The sequence below is a fragment of the Callospermophilus lateralis genome, unplaced genomic scaffold, assembly GCF_048772815.1.
Source record: "Callospermophilus lateralis isolate mCalLat2 unplaced genomic scaffold, mCalLat2.hap1 Scaffold_82, whole genome shotgun sequence".
Taxonomy (NCBI): domain Eukaryota; kingdom Metazoa; phylum Chordata; class Mammalia; order Rodentia; family Sciuridae; genus Callospermophilus; species Callospermophilus lateralis.
This window is the reverse complement of record NW_027516260.1, coordinates 4,338,254-4,357,564: the sequence shown is the minus strand read 5'-3', so window position 1 is coordinate 4,357,564 and position 19,311 is coordinate 4,338,254. Positions and strand designations below refer to the sequence as shown.

Genomic DNA, 19,311 nt, shown 5'->3' with positions numbered 1-19,311 from the left:
GACATTAGGCACCTGATGCTACAGATATTACCTAGGGCTTTACAATAGCCTTATACTGGAGGCTGGGTGGCAGAGCTAGGGGCCTCGCTTTCCCCAAACAGGGGAAGTATTTTGAGTGCTCCTCCCTTAAAAAAACAAAACAAAACAAAACAAAACAAAACATTAAAAGGTGTTTTTTGTTAGTTTTTTGATACAGATATTAAAACCAGGGGTGCTTAGCCACAAGGTCCTATTCCCAGCCATTTTATATTTTATTTTGTGACATGATCTCATTGAGTTGCTAAGGGCCTCTCTAAGTTTCTGAGGCTGGCTTTGAACTTGTGATGCTCCTGCCTCAACCTCCTGAACCACTGAGATTACAGGCCTGTGCCACTGGGCCCAGCTCATAGAGAAATACATTTTCAACATTTTTGGGAAATCCTACTGAAGATTTCTTTGGGAAGTAAAGAACAAGGTTATTCCCATATATTGGACAGCTATATATATATACTGCAAGATCATCTTGGAAGATTATTCAACAAAAGAACTTAAAACTATGCATTGGCACTGAAAGCTACCTCAAGGGAGCTCTGAAATTATCTTCCTGGTAAGGATTCGGCATTTTAAGAATATAAACTGAGAGTGAAGTAACATCTTATTTAAAACTTAATGTTCCTCAAAACAAAAAAAAAATCATTGTTGTGTTGGACATGAAGATATTGCTGCATGGAATTTCTTCAATCATCTCTCATCATTTCCATTCCTTAAATTTAAATATTATTGAAAATGGTCAAAAAATGTGAAGAAAATATTTGGGTTCAAATATTTAAAATGTGAATATCTATGGACTGTCAAAGATGAAACATAGTAAGTTTAGGATGTGAGAGAAAAGCATATTTGTAAGATGAATTTTGATAATATATTTGAACTGAAATTAGTATAATTACAAAAAAATTCTACAAATACTTCTTTTGAGAAATATCAATTTTACTCAAATAGTAATTCATTTTAAAAATCAGACAAGTGGCCAAAATTTACTACAGAGCTTTTATAAATTTTAATTTTTGAACATTTAGTTTCCATTTTTTTAAAAAAAACTTTTCAAGAATATAAAAAATTCACATAATGGTTATTATGTCCTTCTTAAATTTATTACACAGAACTATAATTATCAATATGAAGGTGTATCACTAATTTTTGAGTATAAATGATAATACACTGAGTAATATATTTATCATTCTCTTGGAAAAAATCTTCATAATGTTGTTCATTTTTTTGTATAGAAAAGTGCAGGAATATGGAAAAATAAAATAGCAATCACTTATGTACTGGAGGTGGTATATATTAGACTTGATAATTTTCTATTTTGTGTATTCTTTATTTTTATTTTAATTAAATATATTGTATGCAATTAAAATATTTCCTACTGAATATAATAACATTTCAATTTTCATATTATGGTGTCATACGATTAGTATGTGTTTTGTTATATTAAAATATACTGTTTTTCAGAAATTTCTTAATTATAGAAAAATGAAAAAACATTTCATGAGAGAAAATATGTACACTTATATCTCTTCCTTATAACATTATGAAGCTTAATTTATATTCTTTTAGTCCCCCATGACTGACTTTCCTAATTTCCTATTAACATTAAAATTTTACATTAAACCTTTTCTTTTGATAAAGTAATAATTACTTTCATTAAAACTCATTTAAATTCCCATGACATGTGTCTTCTGTAGAAAAGTACTTAATTATATGTGTTACTTAGAGTAATGTTTAGGAAACCCATTGACCTTTTCTTCATATTTCACAATTACCCAAATAACACAAGCCCGCCTACCTAAGACCTCTCTGCCCTGTCACATCAACATAAAATGATATGTTTCTCACTTTATCATTTGGGGTTTGATTATGTGTCTACAAAAGGGCAACCAGTCTGTGAACACCAATGTCTTTTTTATATTTCCCCATAGAGTATTTGTTTGATGAAGGAGATGAAATTAAAAGAGATGGAGCTGGTCATGGTGCTACATACCTGTAATCCCAGTTACTCAGGTAGCTAAGGCAGGAGAATTGCAAATGCCCAGTCTGGGCAATTTAGCAAGACCCTGTCTCAAAATACAAAATAAAGATTAGAAGGGTTGGAGATGTAGCACAGTGGTAGGGTACCCCTTGTTTCAATAACCAGTATTGCAAAAGTGAAAAGTTAATTACTCCACATTTAATTTTGGACCATGCTAAGAAAAGAGATTCTTGATAAAACAATAAAAAGGTGCACCTCTGCCACACTTTAGCTCTTCATAGTCAATGTCTTCATCTGTGATATTTGTACATGATTGTTCCCATCACCATAAATGCCTCTATTTATCTTTATTTACAAAATTATAGATAAATGATTGACCATGTTTACTTCTCCGAGAATAGTTGTTACCTGTATAGAGCTGAGACTCAATCACATGGGAGTGTGGCTATTATTAGAAAGAAAAATTTTTGGAAGGAAGTATTGAGGCCTATTTTGGAACTATAAATTTGATGTCACATGCTAATAATTTTATGTGGGGTAGGTACTAGCAGTGTGTATATGATTTGCAAGTAGCATCTGTAGTGCATGTGCAAGTGTGTGGGGATGAACCGTTTCCATTTAGTGCCTTTAGGTAGTGCTGCTAGACACACTCCAAATGCACAAGTCATTGCTCAAAAAATGCAGGTAAATGCCAGCCTGACAAAAATTCCTTCAAAGATTATGAGAGCAAGTTTTTTGTTAGTGATATGTTTATTTGTATATTGATCTTGCAGTTAAGTGGTATTTTAAAAACCATTTAACTTTCTGAATTGTCTTATCTAATGTAGATGCAAATATATATTTCAGTGAATATTAAATAAAATGCACACATTGTTTAATTTAGTATGTGACACATAATGAACATTAATACTATTTATGGTATTTATTTTTATCTCCCACACCAAAAATTATTTTCAAAATCTGCCAAATTAAAACAATGAAGAGTAAGAGGTTTGACTAGTTATGAAAAGCATATTGAAATATTGACTAGAGATTGGGTTTATTGCTTAGTGGTAGAGCACTCGCATTCTCAAAATGTCAAAAACAAAAACAAAAACTGCATTCAAACTCTGTAATCAAGCAAAATAAACTGAATATTCAGCCTAATTTCTATCTGACTAAAACTAAGCTATATGAGTTACTTGATGTTCCTCTGATGCATCATGCTGGCCATTTGTGATCTTCCTGTTTTGTTTAGCTTGTTATTTTCCACCTAGTCAGTGTGGTAAACTCATATTATTTTATTATTTTGCTTTAAAAAGACCTTTTCTGATGCTTCCCTGAGGCATGCATCCATTACTTATAGTTTGTAGTACAATTTGCCAACTCACCTTGGCTAAGAAACAATAGCGCTGTTTATCATATAATCTAATAAAATGTCTTCAGAATGGTATAGAAGAGTGGGGTTGACTTCAGGGAAGTCCAAGAATATTTTCCAAGACCCACATGCAGAACATCTTTCCATTCGACCATTCCTTTTTTGGTCATCATCTTCTGGCTTAATTTCAGTATTCTCAAGATGGCTATGTCTACCCCAGACTTGAACTGCTCACAATCAAGAGCCCTGCAGGAGAGTTTTCCCTTCATAAGTTTGCTCGGAGTAGAAAGGAAAACTTTCTCTGGGAGAGTCCTAATGGATGCCTTGCCTCTACTGTCACTAATCTATACTGAACCACATGTCCATTATTTAGTTGCAAGAGATTGGGAAAGCAAGCATGCCACATTTCCTGCCTCCATAACAAGAAGTGGGGTTTTCAATACTTTTAAATGTTGTTATTACACAATAATACCTTTGACACATCTCAACTCCTAATTCCAGGTCTGTCAAAGTATATTTCCTCTATTTTGATCCTCTTCCAAAAAACACATGAGCACAACTGCATTACTAACTACATCACATTAATGTAAATGTTTAGAATTTTGTAGACTTCTCTATTAAAACATCAGCAACTTGTGGGAAGAGAACCTATTGTTTTCATCATTATATTCTTATTGCTTTATATCTAATAAGTGTTTAAAACCCTTTAAATAAGTTTAAAAACTGTTAAAATAGATAAAAATAAATTTATGATTGAATTAAATATTTTAAAGTTAAAATAAGAACTTGAGATAAGTAAAATTGTAATGGTTATAAAACAGCATTAGATCTCATAGGTTGATCTATTGTCAAAACGCAACTTTCTAATCAAAGTAAAATGGAGACCACATACATAATTTTCTAGTAGCCACATTTTAAAAAATTAAAAAGAAAAAGGTAAACTTACTTTCAGTAAAATATTTCAGTTAAGCCAACATGTTCAAAATAGTGAATTTCCATCATATAATCAATATAAATTTAAGGAAAAGAAACTATACATCCTTCATTTCATATCAAGTCTTCAAATCCCCAATCTGGAATAGCAACAGCTGAATCATTCATTTGGCTAGTGACTGATTTACTGGACAGCATCCACTTAATATGTTCCTATCCTGAAGTTTGTTTGCTCTTTTCTAAACAAATCATTTTAGATGATAGTTGGATATTGAATCAAAATAAAATCAGTTGCCATTCATATCCTAATGTGATGAAAGGCAGTTCCCTTTTTAAAACAAAAAATAAAAACCAAAATTTTCTCTGGGCTAAAGGCAAATGTTAGTGTAAGCACATTAGAAATCCTCTGTGGAAAATAGAAATTAAATAAACTGGTATGCATAAAGAAACACTTCAAAGAATTCTTTTGCTGTGTAAATGGTTTTTAAAACCAAAAGCATGGATCATGCTATTAGCATTGAGTTGCAACAGAAGAAGAGCCTAAGGAAGTCAGGAAGCATCTCAGTTTAGCAGACCAGTCACAGGAAGAGTCTCTCACATCATGCCGCTTATTTCAAAACTGTGAACTGACAATCTGCAAAAGTTGAAAACAGCAGGGCACATAACAATTGGGTACTTCATTACATGCTAATGACTCAGTATTGTTCCTCCCAGGGTACCTAATTTCAATTTCAGCAGTTTCTTTTCCTTTCATTTTTTAAATTTTGGGTCCAAAATGCAACATCAACTTGGAAAATAGTAGACCATCATATTTAACAAAAGTATCTCTGAATTTTGTCCATATCTGCCATATAAAGGATTAATGTTTCAAATAGTAATCTTCCAGCATATGTAAAAACCATGAAATAGAATGACCATATTACTATCATGCAAGCCATTCAGACTTTGCACCTGAGAAGGAAGCATGATGAAGAGTGTACATAACTCTTGTTTCTACTCTTCACTGAAAAATAATTGAGAAGGAAAATACAAAATTTTAGAGGTAATTGTAACTACTGAAGAAAAGAAAATGTTTAACATTCCAAAAAAAATCATAATACTATTTTTTGTCAAATCTTGGATGGGCTTTGTAGATGCTTGAAAATGGAATGTGAAATCAAGTTCATTAACTTACTCAATGTCTTTACTCATGCCTTGATGTGTCCTAGAGCAGTTCAAACCAATTCTGACAGCCTTATATTAAGACAGGAAGTTAGCTTCCTTTAAAAATTTCATTACATGCCTCTTAACTCCTATTTTGTGTGAGTATTTCTCTGTGAAGTCACTTTAGAAGACCATGGATTCATGCTTGTTCAACATCCTAGAAAATGCATATTTTCTGTTTAGCTGAGCTTTCAGAGTTAAGTGCTAAAAGAGGAGTAGAATTCAATAAAAGTTGAATAATATCTCATTTATTATTTATCTGTATTTTCTTGAATATTCCTGAGTTTCCTTAGGAACTTTATTTTGAATTCTTTTTCAGGGATCTTATAAACTTCTTGCAGATTAGGATCTATTTATGGAGAATTTCTGTGTTTTGGGGGGGGGGTTGTCATGCTTCCTTGTTTTTTCATAAGTTATTGTGTTCCCACATTGATATGGACACATATTGTTTAAAAGCTATCACTTTTAGTTCTACAAAGTGGCTTTTGTAGGAAAAAAATACTTCTTTGACTTACTGAGATATGTCAGTGGTATAGTGCTTTGGTTTGAAGTATAGGTAAGCTCAAAAGCCTCCATGTGATTTCTTCATCTGTAACGTGTATCACCAGTGTATGTGAGTACCATCTAATTAGTGTATAGACTTCAGCAATTCATGAAGGTACACTGACAACTTTAGAGGGGACACGAGCTTACAAAGATGCTTGTCTTCAGAACCTACAGATCTGACCACTGATGGTTCTGGAGCTTGTGACAATGACATCTAATGTCTCACTGCTGCCAGATGTGGAGGGGACCTCTCCAAGTCCCAAAAAACAACACAAGTGATGCTAGGACATTAGGAGGTAAGAACTGAAGCCCTAAGGCTGTATTCTAGAGAGAAGAACTTCTTTAGGCTCCATACAGCAGTCATGAGTGGCACCAAGGCATGTGGCATTCATAACACTAATCTTATATCTGTAGAAAACTGAGAGTTCTGTTTCCCATCCTGTGAGGCATGCACAGGTACAAGGTATCTAGATGTATCTGAGGATTAGCTACTGGTCCCTAAGGTATAATGGTGTCTAGCTATTGTTGCGTCTTTGATTCTAGGAATTGGGAATTGACCAAGGTGACCTTTCTTGGACTGAATTCTCACTCAGAATCAACTCAGCTCCCCAAATGATGTCAAATCCTGTGAGTAATTTGAAATTTTCACTAGTTAGAACTTAACATCTCTGAGTGGGATTTATGCAATTTTTTGGCTTATCCTTGCCTGGAAATGTGGAAAGTCCTTATTATCCTCACCCCTGAAGTTTACCTTGTAAACTTGCAGTGTGCTTTGTTCCTTTATGAGATTTTATGTTGTATGGGGTGCCCACCACTTCCTTCCCAATTTCCAGACTTCTCACTCAGTTACTTTCCTCAAAATGCAGTCAATCTTAAGCATTTTGTTTCTTCTCTGTGGCAGATGACTGCAGGCTCCTCTATTAAACTATCTCTCTTTCTCTCCACCCCCCCTCTACTTAAAAAAATACAGTTAAACTTTTCTTTTGAATCATTAATTGGAAATTTGATTTTTACATGAACATACAGATAACACTGCATAAGATACTGGGAAGTGGGCGTTTCAGCTGTTCTGGATGCTGTTGTTTGGTGTGTGGGCCTCCTGAGGGGCTTTCTTTGGAGGGCAGCCAGTGCAGGCCACAGTGACAGGGCCATTCGCCCCTGCGCACCCTGCCTCTTTCCTGGAGCAGCGTCTGCTGGTGTCTTGCACCTCCTGCAGGCCCAACACGGTGCAAGAGGTATCAGAGTTCCTGAGCCAGAACCCGTGGGTGGCCGCCTGGGTGGAGGCGCTGTGCTGAGAGGGCAAGACTGACAAACACTGGCGCCACCACCGGGAGTTTTTGTTCCGCAATGCTGGGCACCTGGCCCCCTAGGGTGGCCTTGCCTCTGCTAACCCGGAGGAAGTGGGACCTGCAGTCGGCAGATGCAGCAGCTCATCTCCTTTTCCATGGCCTAGGCAAACCACGTCTTGCTTGGGTGCTCGTACCCTCAAAAAGTTATGGATAAAATTCTTAGTATGGCTGAAGGCATCAAAATGACCAATGCTCCAATCCATACAACAAGAGACAAACTGATTGCTAAGATGGGGTATAAGAGCTATCCAAAAAACGAGTCAGAAGGAAAAAAAACATCTGTGCAGTTGAGCGAGATCTTGCAAAAATTTCTGACAAAACAGAAGGTACATCAGCTCAGTTGGAAAAGAGTTCTACATGTTCCGGGTCATTCACCAAACAGAGAGTAGTGGAAACTCCACTAAGAGCTCTGGCATCTCTGGTCAGAATAGCTCTACACGTGAGGGAAAGCAATCTGTTTCCAGTAAAAGCAGTAGCAGCATTTCCTCTCAGGAAACAACGGCAGGATCTGGAAATGCTTCTGAATCAGAAGCTCCAGATAAGCATGGTTCAGCATCTTTGTTTCTTTATTGTTGAAATCCAATGTGAATAGTCCGTGACCCAGTCCACTGACTCCAGACAACAAAGTGGCTCATCTAAAATGAGTGCTATGTAAGATTCTTCAGTCTCTGCTTCTCAGAGCAGCTCAGAGATTGAGGTGCCCTTGATGGGTACTTCTGGAAGGTCAGAAGTAGAGTCGGCTTTATTTTCTTCTAAACCTAATTTTGTGACAGCTTCAAGTGGATTTACTTCCCAAACTAGAGGCAAGTGTTTCATAATCAGTTTCTAAAAACAGTTTCTCATCAGGCACATCATTACTAACTCCCAAGAGAAGTCAACAAATACATCACTGCTCACTTCCAAAAACACTTCCCAGGTAGCTGCATCACTGTTAGCTTCCAAGAGCAGCTCCCAGACCAATGGATCTATGGTTTCCAAAAGCACTTCCTTAGCAAGTGTGTCCCAGCTAGCTTCTAAGACTAAGTTATTCTGAAACTAACTTCTAAGTTCTCAGAGTAGCACCTCAGAGATTCCTTCTAAAAGTACTTCATAGTCAAGTGAGACTTCTATCAAGTTCTGTTGTTGCAAATTAACCAATGAAGATGTGAAACAGAAGCACCCTTTCTTCAATAAACTGTATAAAGCAGTGGCATGGAAATTAGTAGCTGTTGGTAGCTTTAGTACCAATATGAATCACGGAGAGCTCCTAAATACAGCTATTGAGGCTCTGAAAGCAACACTGGATATTTTTTTTGTCCCACTAAAAGAACTGGCAGATCTGCCACAAAATAAAAGCTCTTAAGAAAGTGTTATTTGAAATTGTGGTGCAAGTCAGTGTACTTGGGCACTGGCTGTGGAAAAAGCAAAAAAAAAAATGCAAAAGCAGTTGCATCAAGAGAAGCATTGAAGTTATTTCTTAAGAAAAAAGATGGTGGTAAAAATATGTAAAAGGAAATACAGAGGCAGTGAGATAGAAGATCTAGTACTCCTTGATGAAGAATCAAGACCTGTAAACTTACCTTCAGCTTTAAAACATCCTCAAGAATTGCCATAATCTGTAATATGTCAAAAATATCACTGCATACAGTATCTGGTATTTGAAGAGAAAACTGGCTTTCTTTTGTACAGTATAAAACACAGGCTTTCACAAATTTTGTATTGCTTTTTTCCAGGTTTGGAGAAAAATTTACATTTTAATTCTCTTCACATAAGTAGAAGTTGTAAATAATTTATGAATGACTGTACATATTAAAAAGATATGCATTAACAGAATACCAGTATGCTGTTTTATTTGCTGAAAAAAATACTGACTTCTATTTTTAATGATGTATTTGGTACAGTGTGTAGTTCTGTAGACTTTTAAAATTTTTGTACTACTTTAAATTTGGTGAAAATGTATTAAGTTGTCTACAATGCTTTTTATTAGTTGAATAAACCACATCAAAGAAAAGGGGACCACAGTATTTGAATGTCTGAAAGTCTTGGTTTTAAGAATGTTGCCCATAGTGTTGAACATGTCTGTAAGAGAATAAAAGAAAAAATAGTTGCCTCAGACTATTTTTATGAGAAGTTGTAAGCATTTTTTAGATATAAAGCAGTATAATGTACTTATTGTTATTTTATTATGAATTTGTTTAAAATTCAATATGATTTTGACCACTGATGATTCTTTAAGTGGGTTAATTTATATTTTGAGGTAGAATAAAATTTACACTTTTTCTTAAAGACATAAATGTGGATTTCTATATTAAGCATAATTCATGACTACTATTAACAGTAGTTTAGATATTAATTGATTTGTTTAGATAGTAAATGATTTAAGCTATTTTACCTTTTCAAAAAAATAAGATACTGGGTGTTTGAAACTGCCTGATATCCCAGACATCAATTTTATCCTAGAGGAAGCATGCTTTCTGTTTTTCAGTCACTGCCACTAGCATATTTATTGGGAGATATTTGTAATTTTCCTAGTTACTCTGTCAGTCCTTACAAATCTGACTTAGGCTCCAAATTGACTGAGTTATACAAATCTTCCCAGTGCTACTTCCCACGTTTTGCAATTGATCCAGGTTTTTTTAAATACATAATATTTTATGTATTATTATTTAATACATAATAATTTTTGCTTTGAAACATATTGTCGAGACTTTTAAGGGATAAAATATTAATAGCAATACTTATTTAAATAATTTAAAAACAACATTTTTTTCAGTAAATTTTAAAAACTATTCAACTCTTTGGAAAGTAAAAGCTAACAAACTTTACTCCTGATGGGAAAAAATGTTTCTCAAATATGCTCATGAAATATATATGTTGAACAAATTATCATATGATTTTTTAATTTAATGATAAATTATTATACCAAGTTTATCCTGTTTTATAAAATATTTGTGTTTTACATGTTTTTGTTAGTTTTATACATCCCAGATTCTTTCTGTTTCTTAGAGAAAAAAGTTAGTAGTAACACACTGAAAAATAAATAATAAAAATGAAAGTTTCCAAAAATTATGATTATATATGTATACATATGCTAATTCATAATCTTTTGTTGTGTGTATTGACATTTCAAGTAATTTTTCTTAAGTAAGAAAATTATATAGCTCCATTCATTCTAGCAATTTGCTGATAATTTTCATCCATCTTATAGGACTATTGAAGACTCTTACCCTAGTATACCAATTTACAATGTAATTTAAGTATAAGTCAATTCCCTAAACTATTTTTGCTTTGCTTAGAGAATTATAAATGGTGAAGGGGCCAGATCGCCAACAGCAACACAGACAGCTCTTCCCCTGGTGGCACCAGGCCAGGGTGGAGTGCATGAAGCAGTTCTGGAAGGAGGAGGAAGAGCTGGACGGGGTTGTCATGAAAACCAGTGCAAGGTGTTTGATTGCTATTGGAAGCTAAAGGAACTGGGAGTTGACTGAAGGTTCCAGGCAGATCTGGAGTGACTGTAGGCTGAGGCACAGAAACTTGCAATGAGGAATGGAGCTAGGAGCAGAGATGGAGGAGATGCACAAGAAGGAAAATAGCATTCCCTGGCTACAGCAAAAGCATGGTCAATATCAAGCCTGAGAAAGCATAGGAGGATTCATAGGAAGTGAGAAAGCAGAAACACAAAAACTTTGTGGAGAAATAGGAGAAACAGATGAATTCCTTTGGCATTTTCTGCAGCTGGGCTGATAGCCAGAAATTCCTGTCAGACAATGTCCACTTGGTATGTGAGGAGACAGCCAACTACTTGGTAGTGCATTGACTTAGAGGTGAAGGAAAAATTGTGCACTCATGGAGCAGGTGGCCCACCAGACCATTGTCATGCAGTTCATCCTGGAACTAACTAAGGGTCTGAAGGTGACCCCTATGCTTGCTTCAGACAGCTCTTTGCTAAGATTAAGATGGCCAATGACCAGTACATGGAGAGCTTTAACCACAAGCTGGAGACCTTCAAGGAGCATGTGCAGAGCTCCAAGCTGTGCCTCAATGAGAAAGCCATGAAGGAGTGTGAGGCAGAGGAGCATGAGAATTGGCTGAGCCCTGGTGCCCTGGACCCTGTTGAGGTCTAAGAATCCCTCCCTGAGGAACTTCAAAAGTACCTTGTTGTGAAGGATGTGCAGATGCTCCAAGACACCAATAGCAAGATGAACCTCATGATGTGAAGTACCACATGCAGCATTGCATTGACTCTGGCCTCTATGTTCCCAACTCCAAGTCAAGAGAGGCCAAGGAGGGGGAGGAGGCAGGAACCTATTGCTGGAAGTAGACCCCAAGAGGTAATGAGAAAGATGTCAGTGGGTGACCAACCCAGGGCACAACCACTTGCTGCCCTACCTGCAGGCCTATCTGCTCCCATTTATAGAAAAACAAAATAGACACCATGTTTCCAGCCTTTGGCTTCCTCTAGTTTTGCTGCTTCCCCCTGTCCTGGGCCCTGACCTGCCTTCCTCTTCCACTGCCCTGTTCCCCAATGGTCATCCAATTCTCTGCTTTGAGTCAACGGGCTTCAATGCCTGCAGCTCCCTCAACCTGTCAGCATTATGCCAAAGCCCCAGGGGTTTGGGGAGCGGCAGAGGTCAACAGTTCTGCCCTCTATTGGGCAGAGAATCTCCAGGCAAGGGGCCATTCACTATGAGTCTTTCATGTCTATTTGGTAAATAGCAATGATCATCCAATAAAGTATTTCAAATGTTCAAGAAATGTGTACACATATATAAATTTACTCAACCAAAAGGGATAAGAATATGAACTGTTAGATGGGATTTTATTTGTATATATAATAAAAATGTAGCAAAACACTCACATGCTACCCAGTTTCTATAAGTATAATATCATTTAAAAAACCTAAAATATCAAACATTTATTTCTAAGAATTCTGGAGACTGGATTCCCAAGGTCAAGGTGCCAGGAAATTCCATGCTTGGTGAAAGTTCTATTTCTCATAGATGTTGCCTTTTCAGTGTGTCCTCCTGTGGTATGAAAGTTCCTTTGAAACTTTTGTTATTTTTTTCATGCCTGCTTAAAAATATTTTAAATGTGAAATGTGAAAATATAAAATATATATGTTAAAGACTTGTTATATAAATTTTCAATATAAGTATGCATTGTGTAATATGAAAATTGGGTTGAATGTTTTTCTCCCCCCCAAATATTAATCAATTCTTTATGGTACAACCATTAAAATTCATTTCTTTTGTCTTTATATATGCAATACTATTTTACCTCTATATGCACTACTTTCTATTGTCTACTCTGCAATAGAACCTCAGAACTTCTTAATTCTATCATCCTTTCTTCCTCCTCCTGGTAATCACAATTTCACCTTCAACTTTTATGGAATCAAATATTTTAGATTCCATGTATTAGTAATAGCAAGGGGCTATTTCAGAGGAGTGAATGATACCTAGGAGGATCGTAAGTTGGACTGTGGAGAGATTTCCTCCCTCATTCCAAAGAGCAGAGCCAGGGTCCATGAGGGTAGAAAAGGAGTTAGAGACTGCACCTGAGATGGGCCATCTTGGCAGAGAGTGAGCTACCCATTACCAGAGGTGTGCAAGTAGAAACTAGGAAACTGTTGTATTACATGGCTCAAGATCACTTCCTCTAGTATTCTGGGTTTCAGAGTAAAGAAATGCAACCCTAAAAAAAGCCAGGCATGTCACATTAATCTGACCTTAGGAAAATTCTTATAAATAAAACAGTTCCAATAAAAGCTGTATGAGATCTTCACAGTTTATCTCATCTCGACAGTAATAAAACCAAGCCTGTAACTCCAGGGTCATCTCAACACCAATGAGAGGAAACATTTTAAGTCTAAAAAGAAAAGTGATTTAGAGTCAAATAACACTTTTTAAAGTGTATTAGCAATAAGCAGGAATACATTACTGGCTTGAGGAGAGATCCAGAGATATGAAGAGAGTGGAACTAAATCAGTCTCCCTCTAACCCTATTTTAATGTGGAAGACTGCACACTCCTTCTCAATCTCTCAACAGCTGCTGGCTTAGTGTTCCCCCTTCACTAAAGAGAAGGTTTGGTTGTAAAAGGGTGGCATACAGGATGCAGCAGGAAGGTACCATGGGCTGGTGGTGCATGGATTCCCAGATCTGGGTTCCCAACCTGGCTGAGCCCTGAGACCTCTGCTGGGACTCAGATTTCTCCTGTGGGTGCAGGCAGGTGATCTGGCCAATGGGGATTAGGAATACAAGTCCTCTCATTTAGCCAAGTATATGGAAATGATTCTAGGATGGACTTGAGCAACCCCAGGGCCTTCTAGCCCCTGGCTTGATGTGTGGGCTGTAATCCCCCTCAAATCACTCTAACAACCAACCAGGGCTGAGCTAAGCACCAAGATGAGCCTTGAAGTAGTTTTCTTTGGCAGGGCAGCTCAGCTCAGGAATGTCAGGTGAACTTTCTAAAGGGGATGGTTTGTCAGTGGAACCTTAGGCTGAAAGCTAAGCCCTGGGAAGATTCTGCCATCATCTATTTACCATGTCCCCAGTTAGACTCAAGGAGATACAGTCTGCTTGTTCAGATGGGACACATGTTTTTGTTCACCCTCCTCTTTCCAGGATGGGCAGGGGCCCATTGGTGGCTTTTGGTGGGTTTCTAGGGTGGGCACATTCAGCTGGGTGGCTATGCACAGCCAGATGGTTCAGGGTCTTTGAAAAGAGGTGTGGAGTTCAACCTGGGCCCCAGGCTGAGATTGAGGATTGCCCACCAAACTTTGATGAGGTGTGAGGTTTTCACCTTCTTGCTTAAGCCCATTTTATAAGTGTGACTGGTAGCTTCAGTCTCACTGAAGAAAAGATCTGGAGCAAAAGTGCAAAAGCCTCTGGTGGCAGGTGAACAACTTAAAGAAAAGAAGCTCGCAAGGAAGGAGGCATTAGGGAGAGGTGGGGACTGGGGCAACCCAGGAGTTTATGCCCCATGAAAAGGGGAGGATGCTTATCAGCTCCATCTGACCACAGCTCTCAAGAGAAAGTGATTCAGGTACACTTCAAACTGCAAATATTCCGAGAGAGACCAAGAGTCTGTACTTTTATGTGAAATCTCTCAATCTTATAATGTTGGGAACAACTTTAATTTAAAAAAAATAATAATGAAGTGTCACATCAGCTAAACAAAACACATCCGTGAGCTGGATGAGGCTTGCAAATTATATGATCTCTGGTCTTGAACTTCTTGAACCACAACTGCAAGTTGAGTGGACTGAGGTGCACCGTGACATCATCTGCACCAACAGCAGCATTTCAAGCCCTGGGCTCAGCAAGAACTACAAAAATCTTTGCTCATCTGACCTTCAATGTCCACTTCTCTCAAGAGATTTTCAGGGTTCAATGGCTCTGTGGACTTGACCAGGGGGACTTCTAAAGGGGCCTTTGTTCCTCAGCACAGCCAATGTGGCTATGCAGACATAAAACTCTGCAGCCACCCCTGGGGAGGATAATGAAAGTGCTCGAATGTCAGGGCTGGGCAGGGCCTTCCTGAGGCATTGGAAGTTGTGTCTCTCCATGGAAAGCAGCCATCTATGTGTGGACACATGCATTCAGATCACAGCCTGAGCATCTCCACACCCACCTTGCTGTGTCTGACAAAGGAAAGATGCCTAGAAATGGCCAAAGGAAGGCCAAGTGTGTGACAGTCTCCATTCTGACAACTCTGAGGAATGACCTCTCACCACCATCATGCTCTGCACAATCTCTAGCCTCTTTTGCTGGATGCCTTTTCCTGGAGTTCTCCAGTGCCTCCACATCCTCTGACCTAAAGGGCATCCCTGAGAAGGTGCAGCTGGCTATGAGCCAGAGACAATGGTCAAAAGGTCCCAGAGCTAATGGGACAGAGACAGAAGCTCTCACACTGAACAATCCTGGGGGTTGCTGGATCATCTGCTAAGTCCCTTAGGGTCCTGTTATCAGTCCCTGGAGGATACAGATTTTAGGTGTCACTGCCCCTGGTACAACCATGCTCAAAAAAAAGCTAATGGGATGGCAACAGATAATGATGTGATGAACACACTTATTCAGTGCTTAATGTCATCTTTATACAGAAACCACATTCAAAGAGAAGAATTGTATAAAGTTTAAAAGCTGAGCATTAAAGAAGGGAAAGCCTAAGAACTTTTTTGTGGAGTAATACCTACCGAAAGGAGGTGGAAATGAAAAGCTAACTTTATTTGAACAGAAACTGAAAAAAATGCAATTGCTAATGGTCTCCTGAAAAATACCAGTAGATTTATCAGCTTCAAAATACCATCAGCAATAACTGAAGGGGAGAAGATTAGTGAAGCAAAGATAACGCAATGGAACATTACTCATCAATAAAAGAGAATAAAATCATGGCATTTGCAGGTAAATGGATGGAGTTAGAGAAGATAATGCTATGTGAAGTTAGCCAATCCAAAAAAAAAAAAAAATGCTGAATGTGTTCTTTGATATAAGGAATCTGATTCATAGTGGGATAGGGATCAGGAGCATGGGAGGAATAGACAAACTCTAAATAGGGCAGAGGGGTTGGAGAAGAAGGGAGGGGCATGGGGTAATTAATGGTGGTGAAATGAGATGATCATTATTATCCAAAGTAAATGAAGACCTGAGTTGGTTTGAATATACTGTGTATATAACCCGAGATATGAAAAATTGTGCTTTATATGCATGATAGGAATTGTAATGCAATCCACTGTCATATATAAATCAATTTAAAGAAAATAACTGGCAACAAATTACTTGCCAAGGACCTTAATGCTCCTGCAGCTTCTGGGCTGTTTCATGTTGCATACAATGGACAGCAGATTACACGTGTGCTGATTTTGCTTTTCTGACACATGACCTATGAGAGAAGGTTTTTCTTACACCACAGCACCTTCACCCAAGCATTAGAATTTACACAAGTGCAAATTGGTAAAGGCAGCACTGAATAATGTCTCATAAAATAAATGGAGCTCCTCATCAACAAATGTAAAAACAAGATAAAACTCTGCTAGCATACAAAAATGTAGACCCCCATATTGACCAGGCATGAGTTCAAAAAACAAAAAAGTTTAATGAAACACTAAGCACATTATGCTAATTATTGTCACCTGCAAAACATATCCTAAAACCTTTCTAAAATTCAACATCCTTTTTCCTGTTTCAATTACATATATTCACCACAAAATTCCATATTCCTAATAATTTTGATTCAGTTCATTCAAATGTGAATTTTTTTTCAAAAAGATATTCATCTTTGATGCATTAACCTAAAAAGCCCAATAACAAAGTTCCACAGAACAATTGACAAGAAGAGAAAAATGCCTCTTCCACCAACTTTACACAGAATGGCTGGAAAACACCCATCAAAGTCAACATTTATATCAAATGATTAATTAAAGTTGTGAGTAAATGTACAATGATACATGGAATCCAGCTTTTTAAATGCCCACTTTGCCTCCTGAGTGACATCAGAAGAACCTAGGATATTGATTCACCACCTATTCATTCACTTCCATGAAGAAAATTAATATCTTTCTATTGCTAGGCACAACAGAGGGAGAAAATGCAGCGCCAAGGAGCTGCTCACTCTTGTCATCACCTCTACATTTCTAAGCTGACATTGCGGTTGATTTTCACCCTGCCCACCTGTACTAGGCCACTTGATTTGCAAAGTGCCAGAGAACTTGGTCCAAAAGTTTCCTACCACACCAAGACTTGTGCAGGTGTTCCTTTGAATTTCATTTCATGAACTCCTTGTAAACATTCTTTCTTTTTAAGAATAGTCTGATCAAGCCCCACATCAGCTGTTTTATGTGAATGTGTGTGAGCACTCTCTCATCCAGCAAGGAGGTCCACAGAACAGGATAGAGGAGAGTGTGGCTGCAGAGTTCCTAATCAAGACCTCCAGAGACCAAGCAGGAAGCAGGTCTGATTTTATTGCATAGTTACCATGTATGTATAGTCAGGCAGTGGCTAAGCAGATTACAGGCAGCCACCAATACAATTTCTTGCCAACTCTCCTTGAAGCAACCAATCAAGTAGTGGGCCACGGAACAAGTGCAGGGACTGCAACATGTGGTCTTATGCCCAGAGCTGTGCCTATGGGGTAAGTGGTTTGCCACTGACACTCCTAGCACAGGGAAGTGGTTTGCCACTCAGATGACATTAATGCATGCCATGTGTGCAGTAGTCCGTGCACTTTTCCCAACATGAGTGGAGTTACCTATCAGTTACTGATGACTGTGCCTCCCTTGGATGCCTGCAATTAATGAGGAAAGGTCACTGGTGAAGCATTGAGAACTCCTACCCCAGCTTCCTTCTGAAAACTCTTACCAAAACAATGCTTCCATTTTAAGCCTGCTGTGTTTCCAACCACATTCTATTGACTTGATTCAGCAAGAAAGACAATGTTTAAAAGCATTGAGGATCTAGATTATCTGAAGAGGGTGAGTATGTCAGGTGTCTGGGTCTTCTTCTTCCAGTCTGACCTCCATGAAGAGCTTTGCAGGAAAATGATCCCAAGTCATATCCAATCACTTTCACATTTGAAGACAATACTGCCAGAAGCTTTAGTTTCCTGCTGAGACTTGCAGTCCTGGAGTGTGTCATGAAAGTTTTGTCTCAGTCTGTTTCAGTGAGAAAAGTATTGTGGCTGGGCTCTGGCCATATACAATCTTAGTGATCCATGTCGGCCTGGGGCAGGATTAGAGGCAGGGAACTTCAGATAAAGAGAACTCTCATATCATTATCATTTAGAAAGGATTTGGGATTAATTTTAACTCTAACCCCAGCTTTATAACAACAAATAATAACAATTCATTTTTGACAAATTCTCCCTCCTCCAGGACATTCCCTTAAAAAATATTAGCCAGAAGATATCTAGCCAAAAATTGAAAGGCTGAGAGAGGGTGCTGCCACTCTCCTATCATTTAAGGGACTGGGAAGCCTGAGGCAGGCAGGAGGATCTTGAGTTCAAAGCCAGCTTCAGCAAGTTATGGAGGCCCTAAGCACCTCAGAAAAAAATGGACTTACAAAATTTTCAGCCCTCCTGATGGTTCTGGTTAGTGTAATTCCCCTCAGGAGTGATGGCACTGAGATTAGCTTCCATAAAAACATTTCCATTGAACTTCCCATTATTCACTTCTAGTCAAAATCCTGCTACCTTGGTTTTGATTCTTTCTAATGAAATGGCTAACTTTGTTAACCATGCTCCTGTGATATGTTGGAAATGCACAATAAGAATCAGGACAATCAAAGTCGAACAGGCTGGCATCCAGCAACTTGAGATTCAATAGCACAGAGATTGAGGCTGTTTGGTAATTGCACTTTCTTTCTCTCTCTAGTGGGCGTTTTGGGGCCTTGGATGCCATGGGTCCTAATTAGTCTCCGCTGTGACATCCTGGCTTCTCTCCAAATACTTCCTGATGTCAAAGACAGGCGGACTGACAGTGCTATGATGTCACCGTTCTCCAGACAACTGGAGAGGCTCCGGGTGCTGGCCACTTCTGACAAAGATTGAAGACAAGCCGCAGCTCAATTGTGATGATATGAAAGAAGACCAAGGGACTGAGCCCCAGGGGCATGCTCTTTTCAAGAAATGCCATCCCAACCATTTTCCCCAGTTGAAGCAGAGCTAGAGTCTGTGGGGGTGTGGCTCATCTGTCCTGTGTTCAATCCTGCTTTTTTCAGGTCCGAGCTGCACGCTGAAGTCCACCTGCCTGCAGCAACCTCCACTGCCTCTATGAGACACAGTACAAGTTTGGCCACACCAGGCAAGCTAGCCGCCTAGACAACAGCATCCTGCAGCAGGCAATTGCTCCCCCCCCCCCGCCACCCACCTACATCACTCCCCCCACCTCAGGGATGCATGAGGATGCGAGGATCACCCAGCAAAGCACCAAACCCTAGTCCAT

General features: G+C 38.3%; 2 pseudogenes; both read left to right on the top strand.

Annotated features, from left to right (window-relative positions):
- Nucleotides 1–6,282: 6,282 nt before the first annotated feature.
- Nucleotides 6,283–8,990, top strand: LOC143387924 (CDKN2A-interacting protein pseudogene; annotated as a pseudogene).
- Nucleotides 8,991–10,681: 1,691 nt separating this feature from the next.
- LOC143640994 (hsp90 co-chaperone Cdc37 pseudogene) lies at nt 10,682–18,917 on the top strand (annotated as a pseudogene).
- The last annotated feature ends 394 nt before the right edge of the window (nt 18,918–19,311 follow it).